This window comes from Rhincodon typus, chromosome 1 (genome assembly GCF_021869965.1).
Source record: "Rhincodon typus isolate 14 chromosome 1, sRhiTyp1.1, whole genome shotgun sequence".
NCBI lineage: Eukaryota > Metazoa > Chordata > Chondrichthyes > Orectolobiformes > Rhincodontidae > Rhincodon > Rhincodon typus.
The window spans coordinates 148321332-148344093 of NC_063332.1; the positions used below are offsets into that span (position 1 = coordinate 148321332).

General features: G+C 40.6%; 1 long non-coding RNA gene across 2 annotated transcripts in view; it reads left to right on the top strand.

Moving 5' to 3' along the window:
* The first annotated feature begins 7522 nt into the window (after positions 1 to 7522).
* The window catches only part of LOC125484265, a 69785-nt gene continuing 54545 nt past the window's right edge, over positions 7523 to 22762 (top strand). For both annotated transcript variants that reach the window (XR_007263103.1, XR_007263106.1), the window contains exon 1: positions 7523 to 7658. This is a non-coding gene — a long non-coding RNA (uncharacterized LOC125484265). The remainder of the gene's footprint in view (positions 7659 to 22762) is intronic.

The following is a 22762-nucleotide window of genomic DNA, read 5'->3' on the forward strand; positions in this document are numbered from 1 at the left end:
AGCGTTCCAGAATCTATTTTGAAAGCTTTTCTTAGAGGTTTAAAGTTTAATTGTATTAAGTGAAAGTCAAAATTTTCTGTCACATTTTTTACTGCACTCACAGAAACACTGGCCAAAAGCCAGTGCAGTTGGTGATCTGGGTGCAAATTCCACTCAAAATTGTCCTAGTTTTGAAAAGTTTTTTTGTAAATATATAGCTCAAGTTTCCACTCAAACTTATTTGCATATTGCTGAATGTAAAATCTTTTCTGAGCTATTGCAAGTGGGCATTGCTTTACAATTGTTAAGGGAAAAATTGTTTTAGGTATTATTCCTTCCTAGATTTAAGAGTGGTAAAGCTTTTATTAATATGGGAGAAAATGTTTGTATCTTTTTCCACCTTCAGGAACAAGCCTGGCTGTAGCATTAATCTTTTGCCTATGAAAAAAAAAACACACCGAAGCTGTGACTGTTTCCAAGGGGGTGATTGAAGAGAAGAATTAGGCTGTAACTTGAATGGCACAAGAGAATCCATCAGTCACAAGAGCATGATGAAGTGTAATCCATTCATAACATCAAGGACTATATTTGTGTATCTGTGAACAATATGGCTCACTTTTTAAGTTTATCCCATTTTGATCAGTGTAGACAGACTGGCACGAGACCCCACAGCCCCCGTTTCATGATGTAAGTGACAAAGTCACTCATTGGCAATTCGCACCCTTGCATTCCGTAACTCAATGGGCATACCACTGGCAGCCTGTGCACCTGGCACTGAGAAGTGTGACGCAGAATCACAGATATCCCACTGATACTTTTTTTTATTTATTCATGGGATGTGGGCATCGCTGGCTAGGCCAGCCTTTATTGGTAACCCCTAATTGCCCAGAGGGCAGTTAAGAGTCGCACAGAGACCAGACCAGGTAAGGATGGCAAATTTCCATCTTAAAGGACGTTAGTGAACCAGGTAAGATTTTCCCCGACGCAGTTCCACTGTCATCATTAGATTCTTAATTCCAGATATTTTATTGCCTTCAAATTCCACTATCTGCCATGGTGGGATTTGAACCCAGGTCTCCAGAACATTACATGAGTGTCCAGGTTAATAGTCTAGTGTTAATAACACTAGGCCATCACCTCCCTTGCCATGTATTTAGCAAGGATTCCCATTCTGGACAAATCCCTTCACCTTAGAATGACCAGAATGAAGAGCAACCTGAGCGTGTAACCCCTTGTACTTTTTGGAGATTCGCCATGTTGTTCTTCACAGCACGGCAGAAAACAGACCTTCATGTCTAAGACATGGGTAATTAAAACCTCTTGGCTTCCCTTTGGGCATATCTGTACCAATTGAATTAATTGAACACGGCTGAACAAGTATACAAACTCAGAGTGAAATTTAACTGAAATCGAAGTAGATTTTCTTGTTGTATTATTTTTCCAACCTTTACCTTATTGCTGAAATCCTTGGAGAGAGCAACTCGCAATCCTTTTGCTTTTCCTCCTCTGAACTTCCTCTGAATGCTGCGACGTGTCAAGACCATGCTCAGGTTACCCACAGTTCCTCCCTCTTGCTCCAACAGGTGAGCTATAGATGGCGTCTGACCCCAGGCTGTCAGAGGGAGGCACTGCACAAGGTGCCCAGTCTCTGTCCAGAACTAAGGCAGCACAGAAGGACAAGGAGAGCTGCAAAATCAAACAATGTGAGGTCTTTAGGGCAATAGGTGCCACGAACTCAGCTATGAAGTGCCAGTCCAATGCAGGGTGGGCTGTGAATTCAGCTGCTGAGATGCTTGTCAGGCATGCAGACCATAGAGGGGTGCAGACAATGTCAGCAATGGTGAGACACTTGAGGATAGGGAGCCTGGGGGGGCAGCCTTGGACAGTCAGGCCAATGCCAATGGTGATAAGCTACTCAGGGGCATGTGACCAACAAGTCCAACCAGGGAGAGCCAGCTGGGACAGTTATGGCTGTGCTTTTGCTCATGGACAGCCAAGGATTATTGTAATGGACACCGCAGCTGGCACCTACTTCTGCCAAGATCATCTTTGAGTGGATTTGTTGCCATCAACCTTTCTAGTCTACTGAGGTTAGTATTATTAGGTGGTGAAAGATTAACTACTAATACGTATTTGGCAGAAGAGACACATATTTGAATAACAAGATGTAGTTAGTTATAGAATGCTAAGATTGTTATGGACCAGATCAGTCCCCCTCAAAACATATCAAGGATATAGCCTCAACCTTAACTTTTCATTTAAAGGCAAGCATAAGGCACTGCATTCTAGATATGATTCGATTGGTCAAACTACTAGGCGTTAAGGAAAATATACTTTATTCTTATACCACAGTTAAAATACAAACAAAAAAAAATCAAGAATTGGCATAACTTTAACTCCACTGAAATACCAGTAGTATTTAACTACTCCTCATCAACTGTTCCAATAGAGAAGCATCCCATAAACACACCCTTGGCAAAGACAAATTCAGCAGAACAGATTTGCTCACTTGCAATCTCCTCCAGCCCAGGAGAAAGGAAAACCTGAAAGAATGAATCTAGAAAGAGAGAAAGAACTCAAGCTTTTTGCAGTAGCAGAGAGAAAATTATATCTAGCAGCTTCAATTCCGAAAAAAAAAACGATTTCAACAACTGATAGCAAAATTAAAACCTTGGGTCTGTGTGAACCTGACTCCATGCTTCTTTTGTCTAATTTAAGAAAAAAGTACCAAAGCTATTTACTCTGCTTTCCATTGAGCAGACAACTTGTCAGCATGTTTACAACACCCCTCTTCATGAGAAACAGAACAGAACAAATCCCTCTTAAAGGTACTTTCTGTCACAAGATTACTGGTAACATTTACTCAAGACTGGTTAACTATTTTAACAATGGGAAAGAGAAATTTTTATCTCCTAAGAGGTAGGAATGAGATCTATACTGCTTGAACTGCCACAGTGGTATAGGCTTTGCTGCCAGGCTAGCTGTTTGTACCTGATGTGGCAATGTTTATGTTAGCATGAGAACCAAATGTGGGGAACATGGTATTGAAAGATTCACTTGATATTTATTACAGCATCCAATATATACAAATATAACAGTTACAGGCACTTCATTGTGTGGGCTAATATTAAGCTATTCAGTTAGAAAGAGTAGCATCATTCAATAAGCATGTCATGCTTGAATGGGCTCAGTTCAAATGGAGTAGGAGACATTTATACCATCAGGTCACATGCTATGATAGATCGATAACATTATGAGAATCCGTCTTAAAGGTGCACTACATACTAACTGTAAAACATAACACAATGCACCCCTTTTACCAAAGATAAAAATTTACTCCAAACAACTGTACAGAGGCATGTATTGTCAATTTACTAATTTAGTTGAAAGGTAATGTCGCCACAATCTTACCAGACCATAAGCCTGCTTTCTCATTAGAATGGGAGATGACTAGTGGTGGTTTGACCTTAGGGTCACAACATCTCAGGCAAAGGCAGTTGTTAAAAAAAGGGAGAATCCTTCACAGCAAACCCAGCCAGTGCAGGTTCTTGAAACCACATTACATTACTCTATATTACAAGACTGCTATCCACCCTGCTGAGCTAAATCTAGACCATTGGTTGGGGACTGAATACTTGTGGACAGGATTTAAAAGACTTCATATCAAACAGCAGTAAAGCTAAGACAGGTTAGTTGACTGGGAAGAGAAATAAGAAATTCTGCTCTGTGCTGTGCTTGACTGGTTTTTGCAACCCAAAGCTTCCTCAAGGCAGTTAAGGAAAAGAACTAACATTTTTCTCTTCCTTTTGTTAACAACCTCCTGCAGGGGTGCAGCTTCTGCATGAGATTTGCACTGAATTGGAGGGCATTGAAGGCAAACAAAACAGTGGAAGGTTGTGAAGTAGAACAGATCACCAAAAAGAAAGTCTTCAACTGAATTGATTGCAGTATGTGTAATATGTTCCACCACAGTGGGTGTGGTTTGAATCTCATAAATTGTGACTATACTGAGATCTGTGCTCACTGGCGGTCCTGCCAATGCTATCTACCAAGTAAGATATTTCAGGAAGTTTTGTATTGGCAGAGCAGTGTGATTCTGCCGATGCATGAAATTAATGATATGTTATATAATGTGAGCCACTGTCTTGTAGGCTGTAACATGGAGTGCCACTTGTTGACGTGCAAATCTTTGAGTTTGGTGATATGTTGACACAAGGTCCTGTGTCTCTTTTAGCTTTTCATATATGTCATCATGCCTTGACAGGGAATGTAATGTAAATTGTTATAAAAGCTTTGGATCAGTTTATATTATTGACGTGGTGTGTGAGGTTAACAATATGGAAAGCCTGATCATCTTGTAAAATTTGTCTTTCACTCCTCCTATCGTCCCCTTGATCATGACCTCACCCCCGAGCACCAAACCATCATCTCCCAAACCATCCACAACCTCATCACCTCAGGTGACCTCCCACCCATAGCCTCCAACTTCATTGTTCCCCAACCCCGCACCGCCAGCTTCTATCTCCTTCCCAAATTCCACAAACTTGACTGCCCTGGTCGACCCATTGTCTCCGCCTGCTCCTGCAGCACCGAACTTATCTCCACCTATCTCGACTCCATTTTCTCCCCCTTGGTCCAGGAACCCCCTACGTATGTCTGTGACACCACCCAAACTCTCCACCTCCTCCAGAGCTTCCAATTCCCCGGTCCCCAACATCTCATCTTTACTATGGATGTCCAGTCCCTATACACCTGCATTCCCCATGCAGATGGCCTAAAGGCTCTCCGCTTCTTCCTGTCCCGCAGGCCCGACCAGTCCCCCTCCACTGACACCCTCATCCGCTTAGCCGTACTCGTACTCACCCTCAATAACTTCTTTTTCAATTCCTCCCACTTCCTACAGACAAAGAGGGTGGCCATGGGTACCCGCATGGGCCCAAGCTATGCCTGCCTCTTTGTAGGATACATGGAACAATCCGTCTTCCAGAGGTACACTGGCCCTATACCCCACCTCTTCCTCCGTTACATTGAAGACTGTATCGGTGCCGCCTCGTGCTCCCACGAGGAGATCAAACAGTTCATCCACTTCACCAACACCTTCCACCCCAACCTTAAGTTCACCTGGACCATCTCTGATATCTCTCTCTCCTTCCTGGACCTCTCTGTCTCCATCTCTGGCATCCACCTGGAAACCGATATCCATTTCAAACCTACCGACTCCCACAACTACCTAGAGTACACCTCCTCTCACCCACCTTCCTGCAAAAAGGCCATCCCCTATTCCCAATTCCTTCGCCTCAGCCGCATCTGCTCCCGAGATGAGGCATTCCACTCCCGGACATCCCAGATGTCCTCTTTTTTCAAGGACCGCAACTTCCCCTCCACAGTGGTCGAATATGCCCTCGACCGTATCTCCCGCATTTTCCGCACCTCATCCCTCACACCCCCTACCCGCAATAACAACCAAAACAGAATTCTCCTCGTCCTCATGTAACACCCCACCAACCTCCTAATCCAACGCATCATCCTCCGACATTTCCGCCATCTGCAATCTGACCCCACTACCAAAGACATTTTTCCCTCCCCACCCTTATCCTCTTTCTGGAGGGACCACTCTCTCCGTGACTCCCTTGTCGGCTCCACACTCCCCTCCAGCCCCACCACCCCCGGCACTTTACCCTGCAACCAAAGCAAGTGCTACACCTGCCCCTATACCTCCCCCCTCACCCCTATCCCAGGCCCTAAGAAGACCTTCCACATCAAACAGATGTTCACCTGCACATCTGCTAATGTGGTATACTGTATCCACTGTTCCCGTTGTGGCCTCCTCTACATCAGGGAAACCAAGTGGAGGCTCGGGGACCGCTTTGCGGAACACCTACGCTCAGTTCGCAACAAACAACTACACCTCCCAGTTGCGAACCATTTCAACTCCCCCTCCCACTCCTTGGACGGCATGTCCATCCTGGGTCTCCTGCATTGCCACAATGACGCCACCCGAAAGCTGCAGGAACAGCATCTCCTATTTCGCTTGGGAACCCTGCAGCCCAAGGGTATCAATGTGGACTTCACAAGCTTCTATTTCTCCTCTCCCCTGACTGCATCCCAAAACCAGCCCAGCTAGTCCCCGCCTCCCTAACCATTCCTCCCACCTCAAGCCCCACCCCCACTCCTACCTACTAACCTCATCCCGCCTCCTTGACCTGTCCGTCCTCCCTGGACCGACCTATCCCCTCCCTAACACCCACCTACACTCACCTTTACTGACTCCATCCCCGCCTCTTTGACCTGTCTGTCTCCTCTCCACCTACCCTCCCCTTTATCCATCTTCTATCCGCCTCCCCCTCTCTCCCTATTTATTTCAGAATCCCCTTTCCCTCCCCCATTTCTGAAGAAGGGTCTCGACCCGAAATGTCAGCTTTCCTGCTTCTCTGATGCTGCTTGGCCTGCTGTGTTCATCCAGCTCTACGCCTTGTTATCTTTGTCTTTCACTTGTTTGACTCCAAACTGCATGGAGCATATGTGTTTGTTCATGTTCACTTTCCCAACATTATGGTGTTGTGCTGTCATGTTGGTCACCTGCATTGTGTTTTAGGATCTGGCTTGGCTTTTGATATCAGATTTCCTGCACATGTGCTTAAACATGCCTTGGAGCCACGTGCTCTACAGATAACACAAAAAGCTGGCCAGTTTTTGGCTATGTGTGAGAAACTGCATCTGTTACAAATCTTGTTGTTTTGGTGCCGTTGGCTGTTTGTTAGTCATGTTGGCTGCACCTAAAGCATGTTATTGCTGTTGCCCTGCCACTATGGCTTCATACTGACATCTATTGACAAATGATACATCAATGGTTTGTTACATTTTCTTGCAGGGAAGATCTTTCCGAAAGGCTTTAATTGGATTAGAGGCAATTATTAATTAGGTGAGCCTCTCTTAGAGTTCTTCTCACGCATTTTGCTGCAGCATCTCCTGACTAATCAATCCAGAATCGTGTGGGTTGCTATGTGTGCCATGAGTTGGTATCTATTAATCCTGAAGTTAGTTCTTAGCCTGATTTGGTCTTTGAGTACATTCCAGATCCTTTCTGGATCTTTGTGATTGTCCATATAAAAAGAAGATGTACTGAATTTGCAAAGCCCCCTCCTCATCAATGGCAAACAAGATTTCAGGTCTCTCTTCTCATGATCATTTATCCATTAATACATTAATTTTTATCATTAATCTTTATCTTTAAGATAGAGCTACATACAATGTTTTGAAATGTTATAATTCAGTAAAGGTATCACTGGTTGTCCAGTTCATAATTCAATACATGCTGCCCATTTTCCCTTTGAATATTTATCTTTCTTAGAAGTAGAGTGCAGTGTTTGTTTATTTTTTTAAACTTTTATTTGCTGTTCTCTCAATTCACATTGTAATTTCTTCTTCTGATCATCTTTATTTTTCACTGCTGCTGCTCCTTTTTTTGGTCTTAGACCCTTTAAAAAATACTGGGTTAAGAACTCTGTCCTTGTTGTCCAATAATTCCAGACTTGCAGTTTCAGGTTTGAGCTGCTAGGTGATGTTCACACCAAATAGAGATTTATGATGTCACATGGGCTTTCTTATCGCAATGAAAAAGAAAATGGCTGAACCAGTTGAACTTTGTGCACAAGTAAACCTTTCTGGTGTAGAAAACAGTACGTAAACATTTTTCTACCTGTGTTTCCTTTTAAGGAAGCTTTGTGACTGTGCTATGAGGCATGTTGAGCTGTTGTTTTTATTTGAAAATCAGAACTGCAGTACTTGCTTCATTTTATAAAAAGAAGAGAGATACAGGGAGCAAGGGAAATAAGTGGGCACTGCCTCAGTGCAGGACTGTGACTTTTTGCTTTGCTTTTATTTGCAACTGCACTTTTAGAGATTTCATCTAGACTGAGATTTGATTCAGACAGAAAATAGCTCTATCTTCTGCCCTCATAAAAGCTGATAATGTTGAATATGTAAATTCTTTGATGTCTAGTTTGTTTTCCAGTTGATCTTCAATTAGGTTTGTTAAAATATCCACCATTAAGACTTTGTAATCTTTTTAATAAATGGCCACCACTGTTTACCATGATGTGAGATTTGTCTTAAGCAGCATGCCTCTAAATAACATGGCAATGCTTATGTCATCTTCCATAACGTAAGAATCTAGATGTGTGTAACATGATATTGAAGAATCCAACAGAATATTTATTACATTTGTTATATGCAAGCATTAGATACTTCAACGTTTGAACTAATATTAGGCTATTTGGTTGCAAAGGGAAGCACACTTCCATCAGCCTAGCATGCTTCAAGTGACTTAAATAAAATGTTTAATTTTTATACAGTCAGAGCTCATACAATGATACTGTGTTGCCTTTTCTGACTTGCTAACATATTATCCATTGAATAAATTTCTTGTTAAAATGTTTTAAAAAGGAGATAAAAGATGTACTGAGATTCTAACTATGGGACACACCACTACAGTTACATTTGTAAAAAAAAATTGGCTCTGAATTGATTCATTGCCTATAAGTTTATACTCACCCAACTATATAACTGAGATCAGCTGTCCTACTTATGATGTATGTAACTCTCTTCTCTTTGTGAGATTAATGCTGATTTCAATCTCGGCCAAATCTTGATGCACACATTTTGTACGGAGTGCTGCCTGGTTTATTGTTCACCAGCTCCTTGGTTCTGACACTGGGCTTATGTGTGTAATGTGGTGTGGTGGAAAAACACAGGAGGCAGATGTTTCAGAGGCAAAGAAACTCTGATTTTATTGAAAGACAAGCAAATTGAATATATTTACAGAAAACAAGAAAGTGAATATCAAAACCCCGCCTCTCTCTGTCTGAGACCTGTCTCCCATTTAACTTGACCCCCAGTTAAGCTTGCAGCCAAAACATGATACAATGGGTAAATGAATATAGTAGGTGGCTTTTACTTATGCTAATAAGGGAGAGAGGGAGGGAGAGAGAGAGAGAGAGAGAGACAGCCTGCCTGCTGACTCGGAGTCTTATTCCACTTCCCTTCCTGATTTTGACTGGCTATTGTCCTTAGTCTCTTGCCATAGTTGGGATTCTACGAAGGGCCATAAGTACCGGTAACAGTCAGTCTAATAATGTCTGCTGATGCAGTTAGACACATGGGACCAGACCGGTGAGTACCTTGGGCTTTCTTTCTTTTCTGGTGGTCCTTGCCAGCGGGTTGGTGTTTTTGTTGGTGGTAGATGTTGCTGGTGTTGCCCTGGTCGGTATCTTGTGTCTCTGGATGGCTTCGGTTGCCTTTGGACGTCGAGTGGAGGCTCGTGGTTAGCTGTTGGTGTTCATGGTTGCGAGAGCTTGTCTCCTTTGTGAGCGGGGCCTACTTCTCGCTTGGACTCTCAAACTTTTCTTGCAGAGCACACAAACTGTGTTGGAGTTGGGGCGCGTTGCTGGAATTGCAGGGCTGGTATCACTCTCTTTCTCCTCTTCTTTCTCCTCCTCCTCCTCCTCTTGCTCCACTCACTTTCTGCCTTCCTGGGCTCAGGGTCTTCAGTTATACCCAACTGCAGGCCCCCCTTATCTCCTACCAAATCTTTGAGCTATTGTTCCGGCTCTCAGGGCTGAATGGGCTTCCTGAGCACATGAGTAGATATGAATTGGTTTCAATTGAGGTGAGTGGTTTTGATGGTTTTGGAATGTCCAGCATTTCCCGTGGATGGGTATTCGTTCAATTTTGCATAGTGGCATGAGTATTTTTACATCTGAGGTGAAACAGGTTTGCATGTAGCACAATGGTGTGGAATGTTCAGTACTTTTGTGCCTGAGCACTGACTGGAAATTGAATGGCTTTGTACCTCTGTAGGCTCCAAAGGGTCTGAAGTTTTTGAAGTTTTTTGTTTCCTACAGACTGGCTTGCATTGTTTTTAAACTGGGGCGTGAATGGCGGTCTTCCTTTAGTTTCTACAAACTAAGCCCTGTTCCAGACATTTGGCCCAGGCTTGCATATTATACAGCCTGTCCCAGTCAGCCTGTTCCTGGTTCAGTTGCAGCCCATAGTTTCTTGAGTCGCAAACATTCAATGAATTTAAACCAATGTAATTTCCACAACTTCAGTCCTCAGAGGGTTTTAGTCCTGGGTACTTCCATAAACTGATGGGGACTTTTGTCCCACCTTACTGTTTGTACCAAGAGATGGAAATATTATAGAAACAGAAGACTATTAAAACAATTGATCCTGCCCATTGTTTAGTTTTCCTCCTAATACTAAATTCCTGCCTTTCCTTGGTATCGTTTAATGCCCTATCATTCCGACTAAGTGTCAATCTCCATTTTAAATTCTTCATTTCTCTTTACATTCATGAGCTTCTAAGGCAATGGATTCCTTATTTACTAAATATTGAGTGTGAAGATTTTTCAAGATCAATTTTAATCAGTTTAGTTCAAATTCTAACATTATCTCTCCTTGTTCTGGATTTTTTGATATCCATCCATCTGTCCACCATCCCTCGCAGATGAGGATGGCTCTCTTCCACTCTCTGGGTGACTCGTAGGTGGCTCAGACTGATGCAATTACAACAGACACCATTACACTTGGGGTAGAAGGTGCTCACAGGAGAGGATGAGTGGGGTGTTGGCTTTCCAATATGCTCCTTATGCTGTTTTCACCTGTAGTCTGTATTTTCTTGTCTCGAGGTGCTCGACACTTTCATGGATGTTCTTCCTACAGTTTGGATAATCCTCAGCTAGTGATTCCCAGGCGTCTGTGGGAATGCTGCACTTTGCCAGTGAGGCCTTGAAGATATCACTGAGGCGCTTCCTCTGTTCACCTGGAGCTGGCCCGTTGTTTCGAAGTTGGAAGTAGAGCACCGGCTTGGGGAGTCTTGTGTCAGTGATGCAAACAACGTGCCCAGGCCATCGTATCAGATCAAGGCTGGTTAGTGCCTCGATGTTGGCCCGGTTGACGATGCTGGTGTTGGTGCATCTTTCTTCCAAATGGATTTGCAGGATCTTTCATGGGTAGTGTTGGTGGTACTAGTCCAACGTCTTGAGGTTTCTGCTGTAGACAGTCTACAACAGACATGCCAGGGGAGGTGATGGCCTTGTGGTACTTTCATTGGAGTGTTAATCCAAAGATCCAAGTAATGCTCTGGGGACCGGGCTCATATCTCACCATGGCGGATGGTAAAATTTGAATTCAATCTAAAAAAAATCTGGTATTAAGTGTCTAATGATGACCACAAGTCCGTTGTCAATTGTCGGCAAAACCAACCTGGTTCACTAATGTCCTTTAGGGAAGGAAAACCCAGTCTGTCCTATATGTGACTCCAGACCCACAGCAATGTGGTTAACTGTTAAATGCCCTCGGCAATTAAGTATCGGAAATAAATGCAGATCTAGACAGCAACACCCTCATCCCATGAATAAATTTTTAAAAATACAGTTAATTTGCTTTAGTATTTTAAGTGCGTAAAACAACTTTGACTTCTTTAACTTCTGCGAAACTAGGGAATAAAACTGTGTATCCATCCTCTGATTTAAACTCAGTACTTTCATCTCCCATTATTATCGTGAATCATTGCTGAATTTTATTTAAGGCCAGCACATCTCTTCCAAGGTAAATGCTGATGGATAATTAAAAGTATCCCAGAAAGTATTACTTGTTCCTACTTCAAGCTCCCATGAAGGTTTATTGTGATGTATCACATTCCATTTTGGCAGGCTAGTGAGGAACTTAACCACCATCAGTGTTATTAACACTTAAGATAGACATCAATGTTCATGCCAGAAATACATGAACTGGCATAATTGCATTTAAATATTCTTCTGGATCCAACTCAAATAAATCCAAAGGTTGCATCAATTTCAAAGCTCTGCATATTGAACTTTATCCCAGAGAGTATCATCAGTTATAGCTCTGCATCTTCTTTGCAAAAGTTGAACTAAAGAATTAACAATCACCATTGAAGTTGGGTGTTGTCAGGCTTTGTAACTATGTCATTGGTATCCCAGTACAAGTTATCCAGTCTTCATGTGTAAGCAATATGATAAAATAGGACATACAGAAAACTGTAAGACATTAGGACTATTCTGAAAGCTCAGTTTGATTGTAACCTACACTGATATCAAGTTTAGAAATTGTTTAATTTTTCTACTATATTATCAATTATCAGTGTTGAATAGCTTTGTCTTTCTATGGCTTGTTTTTGATGAATTATCAACAGATTCTAATGTGGCCCTCATTCTTGTACATGTGAGAGCCAAGCGATAGGCTCCAAGTCAATTTTGTCAGTAAATCAGGGTCAGGCAAGCAATGAAATTCCTCTGTTTACTTTCTGGCATGATATGTTGTTTATCACCATTGGTGTGCAAGTGGTATTCATATGCAGCTCATATAAGAAACACCAGTGATACAGTCAATATACAATTGAGGAATATTGTTTATAAGTGTAGAAATCATGTGTATGACCACAATATGTGCAAATCTGCTGTTGTATTGAAATAGATATACATGTCACATTCTCCGTTATAATATGGAATGCAGCATTCATTTTAAACTTTGAACAAGAATGGTGATACAAATGTCTGGAGAATTATAGTTGTTTGTCACTATTGTAAGAGAAGATTTTATTATTTCTTGGTTTGCAAAGAATGAGGCAAACCTGAAGTTTTTGGACATTTTGTCTCCCATGATATTGACAGATGTTCCTCTCTGTGAGAGCATCTACATCTAAGCAGATGTCAAACTCGTTGTTTGTTGTTAATGAAAATATATTCAGGGTGATCTGCCTCTACATCAGAACATTTATCAGCGGGGGTAGGTCATTAGAGCCATTGAGCTTGCTCTGCCATTGAAATAGACCATGGCTGGTCTGATAGTTATCTCAGCTCTTCTCCACAGTCTAATTTATGTAGTGCAGCAAACTTTGTTTTAGCCAGCACCTTACGAACCAGCACTCTTGATAAACTGGCAAAAGTTCTGTATATCAGATACCGCACAATTTATTGTATTATTCTGTCCAAATATTATATATATTTTTTAAATTTGTTGTTGTTCAATTGAATGTCCACACAAAATATCAACAGTTGATTCAAACTGAGTTAATTTCTCCTTGTATATCATGATCTACTGCTATGTCTGAGTAGTCAGTTGAGGGTGTGAGTGAGAAGACTCTCTGCAGTAAGTTTTATTTAAGGCAACATTGCATAGTTGTTTAAGTGATTTATGCTGTACATAAAGAACAACAGTGATGTATATACTTCCTGCATTATGTTTCTACTAATTAGTGTGTGTTTTTACATTGATTATGTGGACTTCTTGATAATCAGGAATATTGGATTGATCGGCACCTTCCTGGTACTATAGGTGCTGGATAATAAAAAGTTTACTGTATTTCTAACAATCCCAGTTGGAGACCAAGAATGCACAGCAGATGGAGCATGTGAAAACCCAAACATCTGACACACCGGCTTCGCCAAACCTGCTCCACGGGCTTTCAGATTCAGTATTGGACTGTTTAGGCCATGTCTCGACCCTCCACATCAGAGTAAATAAAAGGTCATCTTTGATCACAGGAGACAGCTAAGAAGAAGACTTCCCAGTCAATCCCCCAAAAACTCTTGACACCCTTCCCTGTTAAATATCTATCCAACTCAGCCTTGACTCAGTTAATCACCCTTCATTCTTTTCTGTGGTGGAGAGCGACATAGACTAACCATTCACTGAAACAAAAATTTTCCTCATCTCCATTTTAAAAGTAAGACCCTTTATTCTTAAGAATAATTTGGAATCTACCCTGTCAAGTCACCTCAAAACGTTATGTGTTTCAGTAAGACCACCTCTCATTCTTCTAAACTAATGAATAATCTCTCTTGGCCTTTTTGCTGTGATGTGCATCATTGGCACTATTGTCTAGGCATTGGTCTTAGTAGTTATGTGCTGTTGATTGAAAAATATGAGCAAAATGCTTGAGTTTTTCCCAAGCTGTTTACCAGAAGAAGTACACACTGTTCAGTTTGAGTAATCACCAGTAAAATAGAACCATTCTTTGGATAAGTCACAATTCAGTTTATGAGGCTGCTGCTATTGGTTTGAGGCTAATGTCCTGGCATGTGACAGATGAACAGTTTTCACAGGAGTTGAATTTGAAATGTGGCAGTTACTGTTGGCATCTTTAACTGCCATGGCTCTGGATTCTGAAAACAATAGTGATACTTCTTACTCCAGCTGCTCAGAGAGCTTTCTGAACACCAAGTATATTACAGCATGGTTGATTAAAGAACAAACCACTTATTTGTGTTTTGAAATTGCAATGCACATAATGTTTACCTGAAGCTGCTAAACAGAATTAAAGCAGCAAAGAGTGTCTGTAAGCAGGAGTATGAAAAAGCAATTTTAATTAAGGAGTGATTTCCCAATGCGTTTCTAATTCTGTGCTGGCTCTACCTTTGTCGAGTCTCAAGAACCCTCGCAGTATGCTTAGTTTTCTGGGTCCACTGTGATTGGCAGGCACCAGGTTAGTTTTTTTTTACTCTTCATATTAGTGTGGATCGACTGTAATACTGCAGACCATTGCTGACTCATATTTCGCCCACCTATTTGCAACAAGATTAGTTCCCCAGTCTGCAGTGCTAAATAACAATGATATTGGATTACCACTGTTATAATTGCTCAGTTTTAACCATAATAACTTTCAACTTTTGTCTTTTGGCTTTTGCAGGTCAAACTGTATTATAAACTACATTAGAATTTTGTACTGTCAGTAAAAGATACACATGCAAGCTAAGATTCTGTTAAAGAAGCAATATTCTATGTCGAAAATTTTGTCTAACCTTCTAATATTTTTAGTTTGCTAGTTAGGTAGTAGTGAGGGAAAATCGGATATTAGTCTTAATTTATGTAAGACGGAACTGATTTAACTGTTTTGAGATGGTCCTTTTTCCAGAGTATAGTGGACCCATGAAACAGACCAGCAGCTATGAAACAAATATCAATTTCAGTGATTTCTTCAAGTCAGAACTGAACCTGTTGTTGGCTAACATGTTATTATGTCATCCATAAGGTAGGCACTGTATCTGAGCTACAGTGGTCACATGCTCAAAATTGTATCTCCCAAGGGGATCTGATAGGAATTTAACAGATTTTCTTTCCCTCAGTGGCTTGGGTTTTTTTTGTGAGGTCAAGGTGTATCGTAATTGAGTGGGATAAACTTGATGAACAAATGTCTTAGTTTTTGTTTTGCCAATCTCAGTATGTTACTGATTAATCCCATTTCCCCTGTAATATTAGAAATACATGGGATGAGCTACAGTTCAGCAAAAAAGTGTGTCAAACCTCGATGGGGTCGTACATTGGAAATCAAGCACCTCTATTTCCAGAGATATCATAAAAGTTAATGATTTTGAAAAGTACACAGAATTACCCAATTTGCATCCTCTTTGGAACTAATTTGACAGAAAGCTTGGATCAGATTTCTGTGCTTAACAACAATTACTATTTATTACAAGTAATTAGATTTTAGCTACAGGTAAACAATTATGAACTGTCAACATACAACTCTACTAATTAAAACTCTAATCCCTTTATAAAAAAATCCCCTTTACACATACAAAACAGAAGGCTGTGAGTGTTATGGATGGAGGTAAAATTAGGAAGGCAGTTCAGTGGTCACTATTCATAAGATTTTTTGAGATGATTGTTGAGTTGGTCAGAACTTTGCTTTTCACTCTTCCTTCTCCAGAGGCTTTCACCGGATTGCTGAAAGCAAAGGGGACCGGTACGTACCTGTAGAGGGGTCTAATTATTACAGCATACAACAACTGCTGGAGGACAAACAAGCGACTTTTCTCCAGGCTTAAAGTTGCTTTTACTACAAAGAGAACTGCTGAGCTGTTGGAGATCTAAAGGCTTCTCCCTGTCATGTTCATAGCTCCAAGATGTTCATCCACCTGAGAGCCAGTCACATACTTGTTGACAGGCAGAACACAAAAATCTTGCCACTTGTCGACGGACCAACCAACTTGTATAATCAAATCTCTATTTATATTCAACCTCTTGCATCCAGCTCATCTGCAACCACACTTGAACCATTGGTTCATAATGGGTGTCAGGTGATATGTTTTTAACACGTGAAGCAATCCTCAAGGAACCCATGATTTAAAAATAGCTCTTTTCTCATTTCAGTGTCCAATTAAAAATACAAGGGGGAGAAAAGTCTTTACAAGTAGGATCCAAAGGACATGCGTAAACAGAAAATATTTTTCCCTTCCATTAGGGAAGGTGATGGCCTAGTGGTATTATCACTGGACTGTTAAACCAGAGACCTGGGTAATGGTCTGGGAACCTGTGCTCAAATCCCACCATGGCAGATAGTGGAATTTGAATTCAATAATAATCTGGAATTAATCTGCCATTGTAAGAAAATTCCATTTGGCTCATTAATGTCCTTTAGGGAAGGAAGCTGCCATCCTTACCTGGTCTTGCTGATATGTGACTCTAGACCCACAGCAACGTGTTGATGCTTAACTGCCCTCTGGGCAATTATAAATGCTGACCTAGCCAGCAACACCCTCATTCCATGAATGAATCTTTTTTTTAAAAAAATTACACTTTGTATTCCTTTTCAGATTTTTGATTACCCTTTTTTACCAATCCATTAACTTTTCACATGTACATTCAAATCCATTTCTCCTCCACAATCCCTGGCCTCTTGCCATTTAGAAAATATCTGATTTATTATTCTTAGATCCAAAACAGATAGCTGCATAGTATTCCATATTGAACTCCATCTGCCAACTCCCTTAATTTATCCACCTCATCCATTAATACCAGGGAAAGTTAGGTCATTTATTAACCTGCAGTTCTTTCCAATACATCTACAGCAGAGTGTAAAAGTACAAAAAACTCTTGGTCAGTCCTGTTTGATGAGGAGTTGCACTGTTGAAGCTTCTTGATTCAAGTTTGTGACCTAGAATCCCTACTATGTGGAAGTCGGCCATTTGGCCCATTGAGTCGATGCTTCGCCGCAAAAGAGCATCTCAACCAGAACCACCTCCATCCCTGCATTTCCCATGGCTTAATCCACCTGGACAATATGAGCAAATTAGCACAATCAATACATCTAAACTGCACATCTTTAGACAGTGGGAGGAAACTGGAGCACCCCAAGGGAACCCACGCAGACACAGGGAGAACGTGCAAACTCCACACAGACAGTCGCCCAAGGCTGGAATTGAGCGTGAGTCCCTGGCACCGTGAGACAGCAGTGCTAACCACTGAGCCATTGTGTCACCCACACTTGCATCCTGAAAAGCAAGTGAGAGATATGTTTCGTCTGCCTCATGCATCACTAGATGCAAGAATTTTTCCAAGTCTGAGTCTGAATCACCAAAACAGATGGTTGTTTTAAAGGGTGGTACAGGTGTAAGACAATACAGCTGAAGTCAGTAAGGTATGAGTTGGAAGAAGCATCAGTGAAGACTGAAGGATTGTAAAATCATCCTCAAATCAGAAACAAGAAAGATCTTGTCCAAATACAAAAACAGAAATCGCTAGAGAAACTCAGCAGGTCTGGCAACAACGCTAACTGTTTTCAAACAACTTTTGTTACTGTGATTGTTAACTCTGTTTTTTTTCCCATAAATGCTGCCAGATCTGTTGATTTTCTTGAATGATTTCTGTTCTTGTTGCAAAAAAGAGTAATTGTCAAAGTTACGAAGACTACAGATACATTCTGTTACTATTAAGTTCCATCATTGTGACTGGTAACATGTGCAATCAAATTCATGGTTTACAGTCAGGTATTAAAATTCTCAATGCACTTGACTAACAAGGGAGTCAAAGGTTTTCAGGCATAGGTAGGAATGGAGAATTTGAACCACAATCAGAGAAGCCATGATCTTTTAAAATGGTGGAGCAGGTTGGATAATTGATGTGTTTGTATGACACAAAGATTTCTTGACAGAAAGAAATAGAGGTGATTCAAAATAAGCAGGCAGCTAAAGAAGAAGAGTCCAGAAACTCTCAGCACACCAAAATGAAAAGTTAAAAATGGAGAACGCAGTTACTGTCCTGGAAATCCTGAAGACTGAGCATAATGTTATGTGCCAGTGCTATAAATGAACTAAAGAAGAAAAATTACAAGCTGCACAGTCAACAGAAAAGGCATCCAAGAGGGAGATCCTAAACTTAAAATCAAAACATCAACAGCACATTGTGACAGAGTTAGGTTCAAACAGTAAACTAGTGAACTGTTGATGCAACTTAGTATCATAACACAGTCCAACAATTATGTGCTGGCGACCAATACAAACTGAGATTTTTAGGATAATTCAAAGAGGAGGAAATAAAGAAGGCAAAATGCCAAGCAGAATGGCACATCAGAGAGCTGAAAAATGGTGGAAGCCAAGCACATGTAGACATTACAAAAGAAACATAATCTGCAGATCTGCAAATCAGAACTTGGGAAATACTGCCAGGCTGATTATCAATAGCAACGTAAAACTGAAAGACTGCAGATGCTAGGAATCAGAAACGAAAACAAAAATTGCTGGAAAACTCAGCAGGTCCAGCGGCATCCGTGGAGAGAAAGCAGAGTTAACATTGCAAGTCCAGTGACCCTTCTTTAGAGCCAAAAGCAAAGCACTGCTTTAATTCAGAGGAAGAAGCAACATATTTTACCACTTTGGTAATGTAGTTAATAATGGTTTTGAGAAAATAATAAGCCATAAAGACTCTGAAGATATCAGCTTAATTATGAAAGTTGATTATTAGTTGTCTTGAGGTTATGCATAATGCAAAAGAGTTAATGATTAGTATGTTAATGATTCATATATATTGATACATAGAGGCCTTTTTTAAAGAAAGAGGAATTATTTGGAAAGAGTTAGGAACTATTGTTATGTATATGTATAAAGCATCCAGGATCCCTCATCACTCGCTGTAGATATTTTACAGTTCATGGCAAAATCTGTAAAAATAACATCAGCTCCAATGTCTGTTTCTGAAAATGTGATTACTTCACACTTCTGGGAGCCTGAGACAAAGGTGTGGTTTGCCAGGTTTTATTGACTCTCTTCTTCAAATCATTGAAATTCTTTCTCCAGTCCAGCCAGGTCCTAGGTATCATGCTGCAAACACTGATCTCCACAAACTTTGTGTTTGCTAGCTTGTCATCAGAAGAGTACAGAACTTGCTTCCTAACTCTGATATGAGTCCAGTTGCATGCTGTAGGGGCGGCAGTAAGGCTGAGAGCTCTGGAAATCAACATTCTCTTCATCAATCTGTGAGAACAGCGTCTTTGAATGTAAGATTGCTTTACATATGGCTGAAACCTTTGGGATATCTTTCCTGCCATCAATGCTATAAAGAGCTAGCAAATCAACAATAAAATGTAAACAAGGCCTAATCATGAAAACATTTTAGGCATTTCACAGAAGTTATTGGGCATGCATCCCGATTCCTCTAAAGTAAACTGAGAACTGCAAATTTGGTAGATCGGAAACAAAAGCAGAAATTGCTGGACAAATTCAATGAGTTTAGCAGCATCGGTAGAGACAAAACAGAATTAACGTTTTGAGTCCAGTGACTCTTCTTCAGAACTGTTCTGAGCTGTCACTTTATCCAGGTGCTGCCAGACCTGCTGAGTTTATCCAGCAATTTCTGTTTTGATCCTGATTCTTCTGTCCATCAAGCATCTTCTATCAGAAACAAACAAAAACCCATGGTTATAATTCTGTGATTAATTTGAATAACCAGAAGAGCACTGGTAACAGCTTTAGTTCTGAAATCTAAGTTGTAAGAACAGGTTTGGCTGCAGTATTCAGTTTTACATTGATCTGTTGAATTAACCAATAGAATGTTAAGTCTGTGTGCAATAGATTCCATTTCTGCAAATTCAGTGTTTGCAGTAGATCACAAATCTATTTTTCATTTGACGTTTGAGAAGCTTGTTAATATCAGGTTCTCAGACATTTTCCCTAGACACAAGTGACAGGGTGAAGATTTGAAATGTTAAAAGGACCCTGTCCACTCTCAATATCTGTCTTCAAGTTGTTGAATATAGAAATGAGTGTACAAGACCAAAACTCTAATGGGTGGCAAAATGAGGGAGATTTTAAGAGTCAAACTTTGATTTATTAGGCTTAAGGCTGAAGTTCACCCACAGTAAACTGTGGCAAACACTGCATTCTGTGTTCCATGTTTGCAGCAGCAATGTCTGCCTGAGACATGAGGTGAGATATATCATAATATGAGCATTAGCATGTCATGTGGATTCTCAGACCTGTGTAAACACGAAGCCAATTATTAATAAAATATAGGTCTGACTCCTTTAGTGTGGAAATAATGGCATCTAATTTAATATCAACATGGAGTCACACAGCATGGTCCAAACAGTCCATGCCGAACATAATCCCAAAACTAAACGAGTCCCACCTGTCTGCTCCTGGCCCATATCCCTCCAAACCTTTCCGGTTCATGTACTTTTTTAAATGTCTTTTCAGTGTTGTAACTGTACCCGCATCCACCACTTCCTCAGGAAGTTCATTCCACACACGAACCATCCTCTGTGTAAAAAATTTGCCCCCACATCTTTTTTAAATCTCTCTCCTCCCATCTTAAAAATGTGCCCCCCAGTCTTGAAATTCCCCATCCTAGGGAAAAGACATCCATCATTAACCTACCTATTACCAGCCATGATTTTATAAACTTCTATTAGATCACCTCTCAACCTCCTACGCTCCAGTGAAAAAAGTCCCAGCCTATCCAGCCTTTCTTTATAACTCAAACCTTCCATACCCAGCAACATCCTGGTAAATCTCCTCTGAACCCCCTCCAGGCTAATAAATCCTTCTTAATCAGCAAGGACTGGTTGGGCTGAACGGTTTGTTTCCATGCTGTATGACTCTATGACTCTGAGATGCCTCACCAATGTCCTGACCAACTTCAACATGACTTCCTAACTCCTATACTCAAAATTATTTGTTCTGTTTCTGAATAAAGCAGCTATGTATTTCTGTAAATTAAGCAATTCTCAGCAGGCCATCAGGATAAAAATAGTAAAAGATCTGAAATTTAAATTTCTATGATGTAGTCAAATTAATTGAGGCAAGGGGTAGAGGTGGTTTCTGAGGTGCTAGATTCACAAATATCCTCTGGGCATTTTCAAACTTTTGCAGGAAATTCTAGAATATTTTTGCAGTGTAAAATCAGGGCATGAAATAATAGCAAAAAGTTTTCAGATTACGCTATTACAATATCTCACAAGGTCACTGGGATTCATGGTAGTATATTAGATCACTGGTAATTACAGGTGGAAAATCTTGAATAAACATCAGTTTATCAACAGCCAAAAGTGACTGGTATGTGACAGCGACAACACACATGCTAAACCTTGCTTAGGAACAAGAGGTTTCAAAGTAGTAAGAGAGGCACCTTACAAAAACACTTGAAATTAAGCTCATCAGTTTTCTCAGCAACCCCAATTTCAATTATGCTTCAATTAATCTTTTACAGTGTAATATACTTTTTCAGAAATCAAAACCCCGCAAAGGCATTGGGACACCAATGGTACACTGAAGATTTGTCATAATATTGTACACTAATACAAAATAAATATTGTTACATTTGAAATACATGATAGCTGTGGCAACAAGAGATATCAGCATATGCTTCTGCTATAAGATGTGGAATGGAAGAGCACAAACACAAAGATACTGACAGAAATGTGAGAGATTAAGGAAGTGATCGAAGAACAACATGACAAGCAAGGAAAGAGACAGTATGTATTGGAAAGAAGGGGAAACAAGAAGTATCTGGAAAGATTTAAAGTGGAAGTTTTTAATCCCTAGTAAAATTCAATAATTTCAGGGAAGGATTCCAGTCCAATAGTTTAATCCCATTCTGGCTTAATTTCAGTGACACAAGTTTGGCTTCATGCTGTGGTCCCTGCAGCAAAATGACATCAGCACAAACAGCTGTATCAAGGATTAACTGTCAAATTGCAGTACTTCCATAACGCATTTCACTTAAGCTATTTCCTACAGCTTTAAACCCCTGAAATGTAATAGGAAGCAAGATTTGGACAGACGTAATTATGTCAAGGAGAATGAAAGGATGGAAATTCTAATGGAATTTGATTGAGTTCTTCACGCTTGCAAAAATACGTACAACCAGAAAAATTTACTACCCTCCCCCCTCCTTTTTGACCACCAGCAGGAATGGAGAAAGAAGTTTTGGGCTGTTTAGGGTATCGCAGCTAAAGATAAACAAGGGGCTGTGTCGTGCATTGGAATGCTGCCAAACGCTGATGTAATGTTGTTCTGTTAATTTCTGAAAGACCAGCTACTGTACTTCTACCTCTGGAATGAAAGAGCTTAACATTTATCTCACATAGTTCACTCAGCTCATAAATATTGGAAAAACACCTTATTCAGAAAATAAGCACAATGTAAAAGATTGTATCCTTATAAAGTGTGATCTGAGTTCAGCGCACAATCTATTTTATTTCTTGCCTCTACTAACGAAAGCATTGGAAGGTGGATTCCCAACTTTCAGCTGAATTATTAACTCCCTTGCAGCATTCACAAGCGAGATGTCCCAGGAGCACCAACAATATTTGACGTGAAGCTGACTGCTTCTTTACAACATAAGTAAACAGTACAGAGATTGTGTCTGACTAGGTACCCAAGACGATTTATTTAATGGAACCCATATGATAGTGTAAGCTGCCACTGATTAGCAAATTAAAATAAATGTTCAGTACAAGCCTGGAACTTCTGCTCGGAGCCAG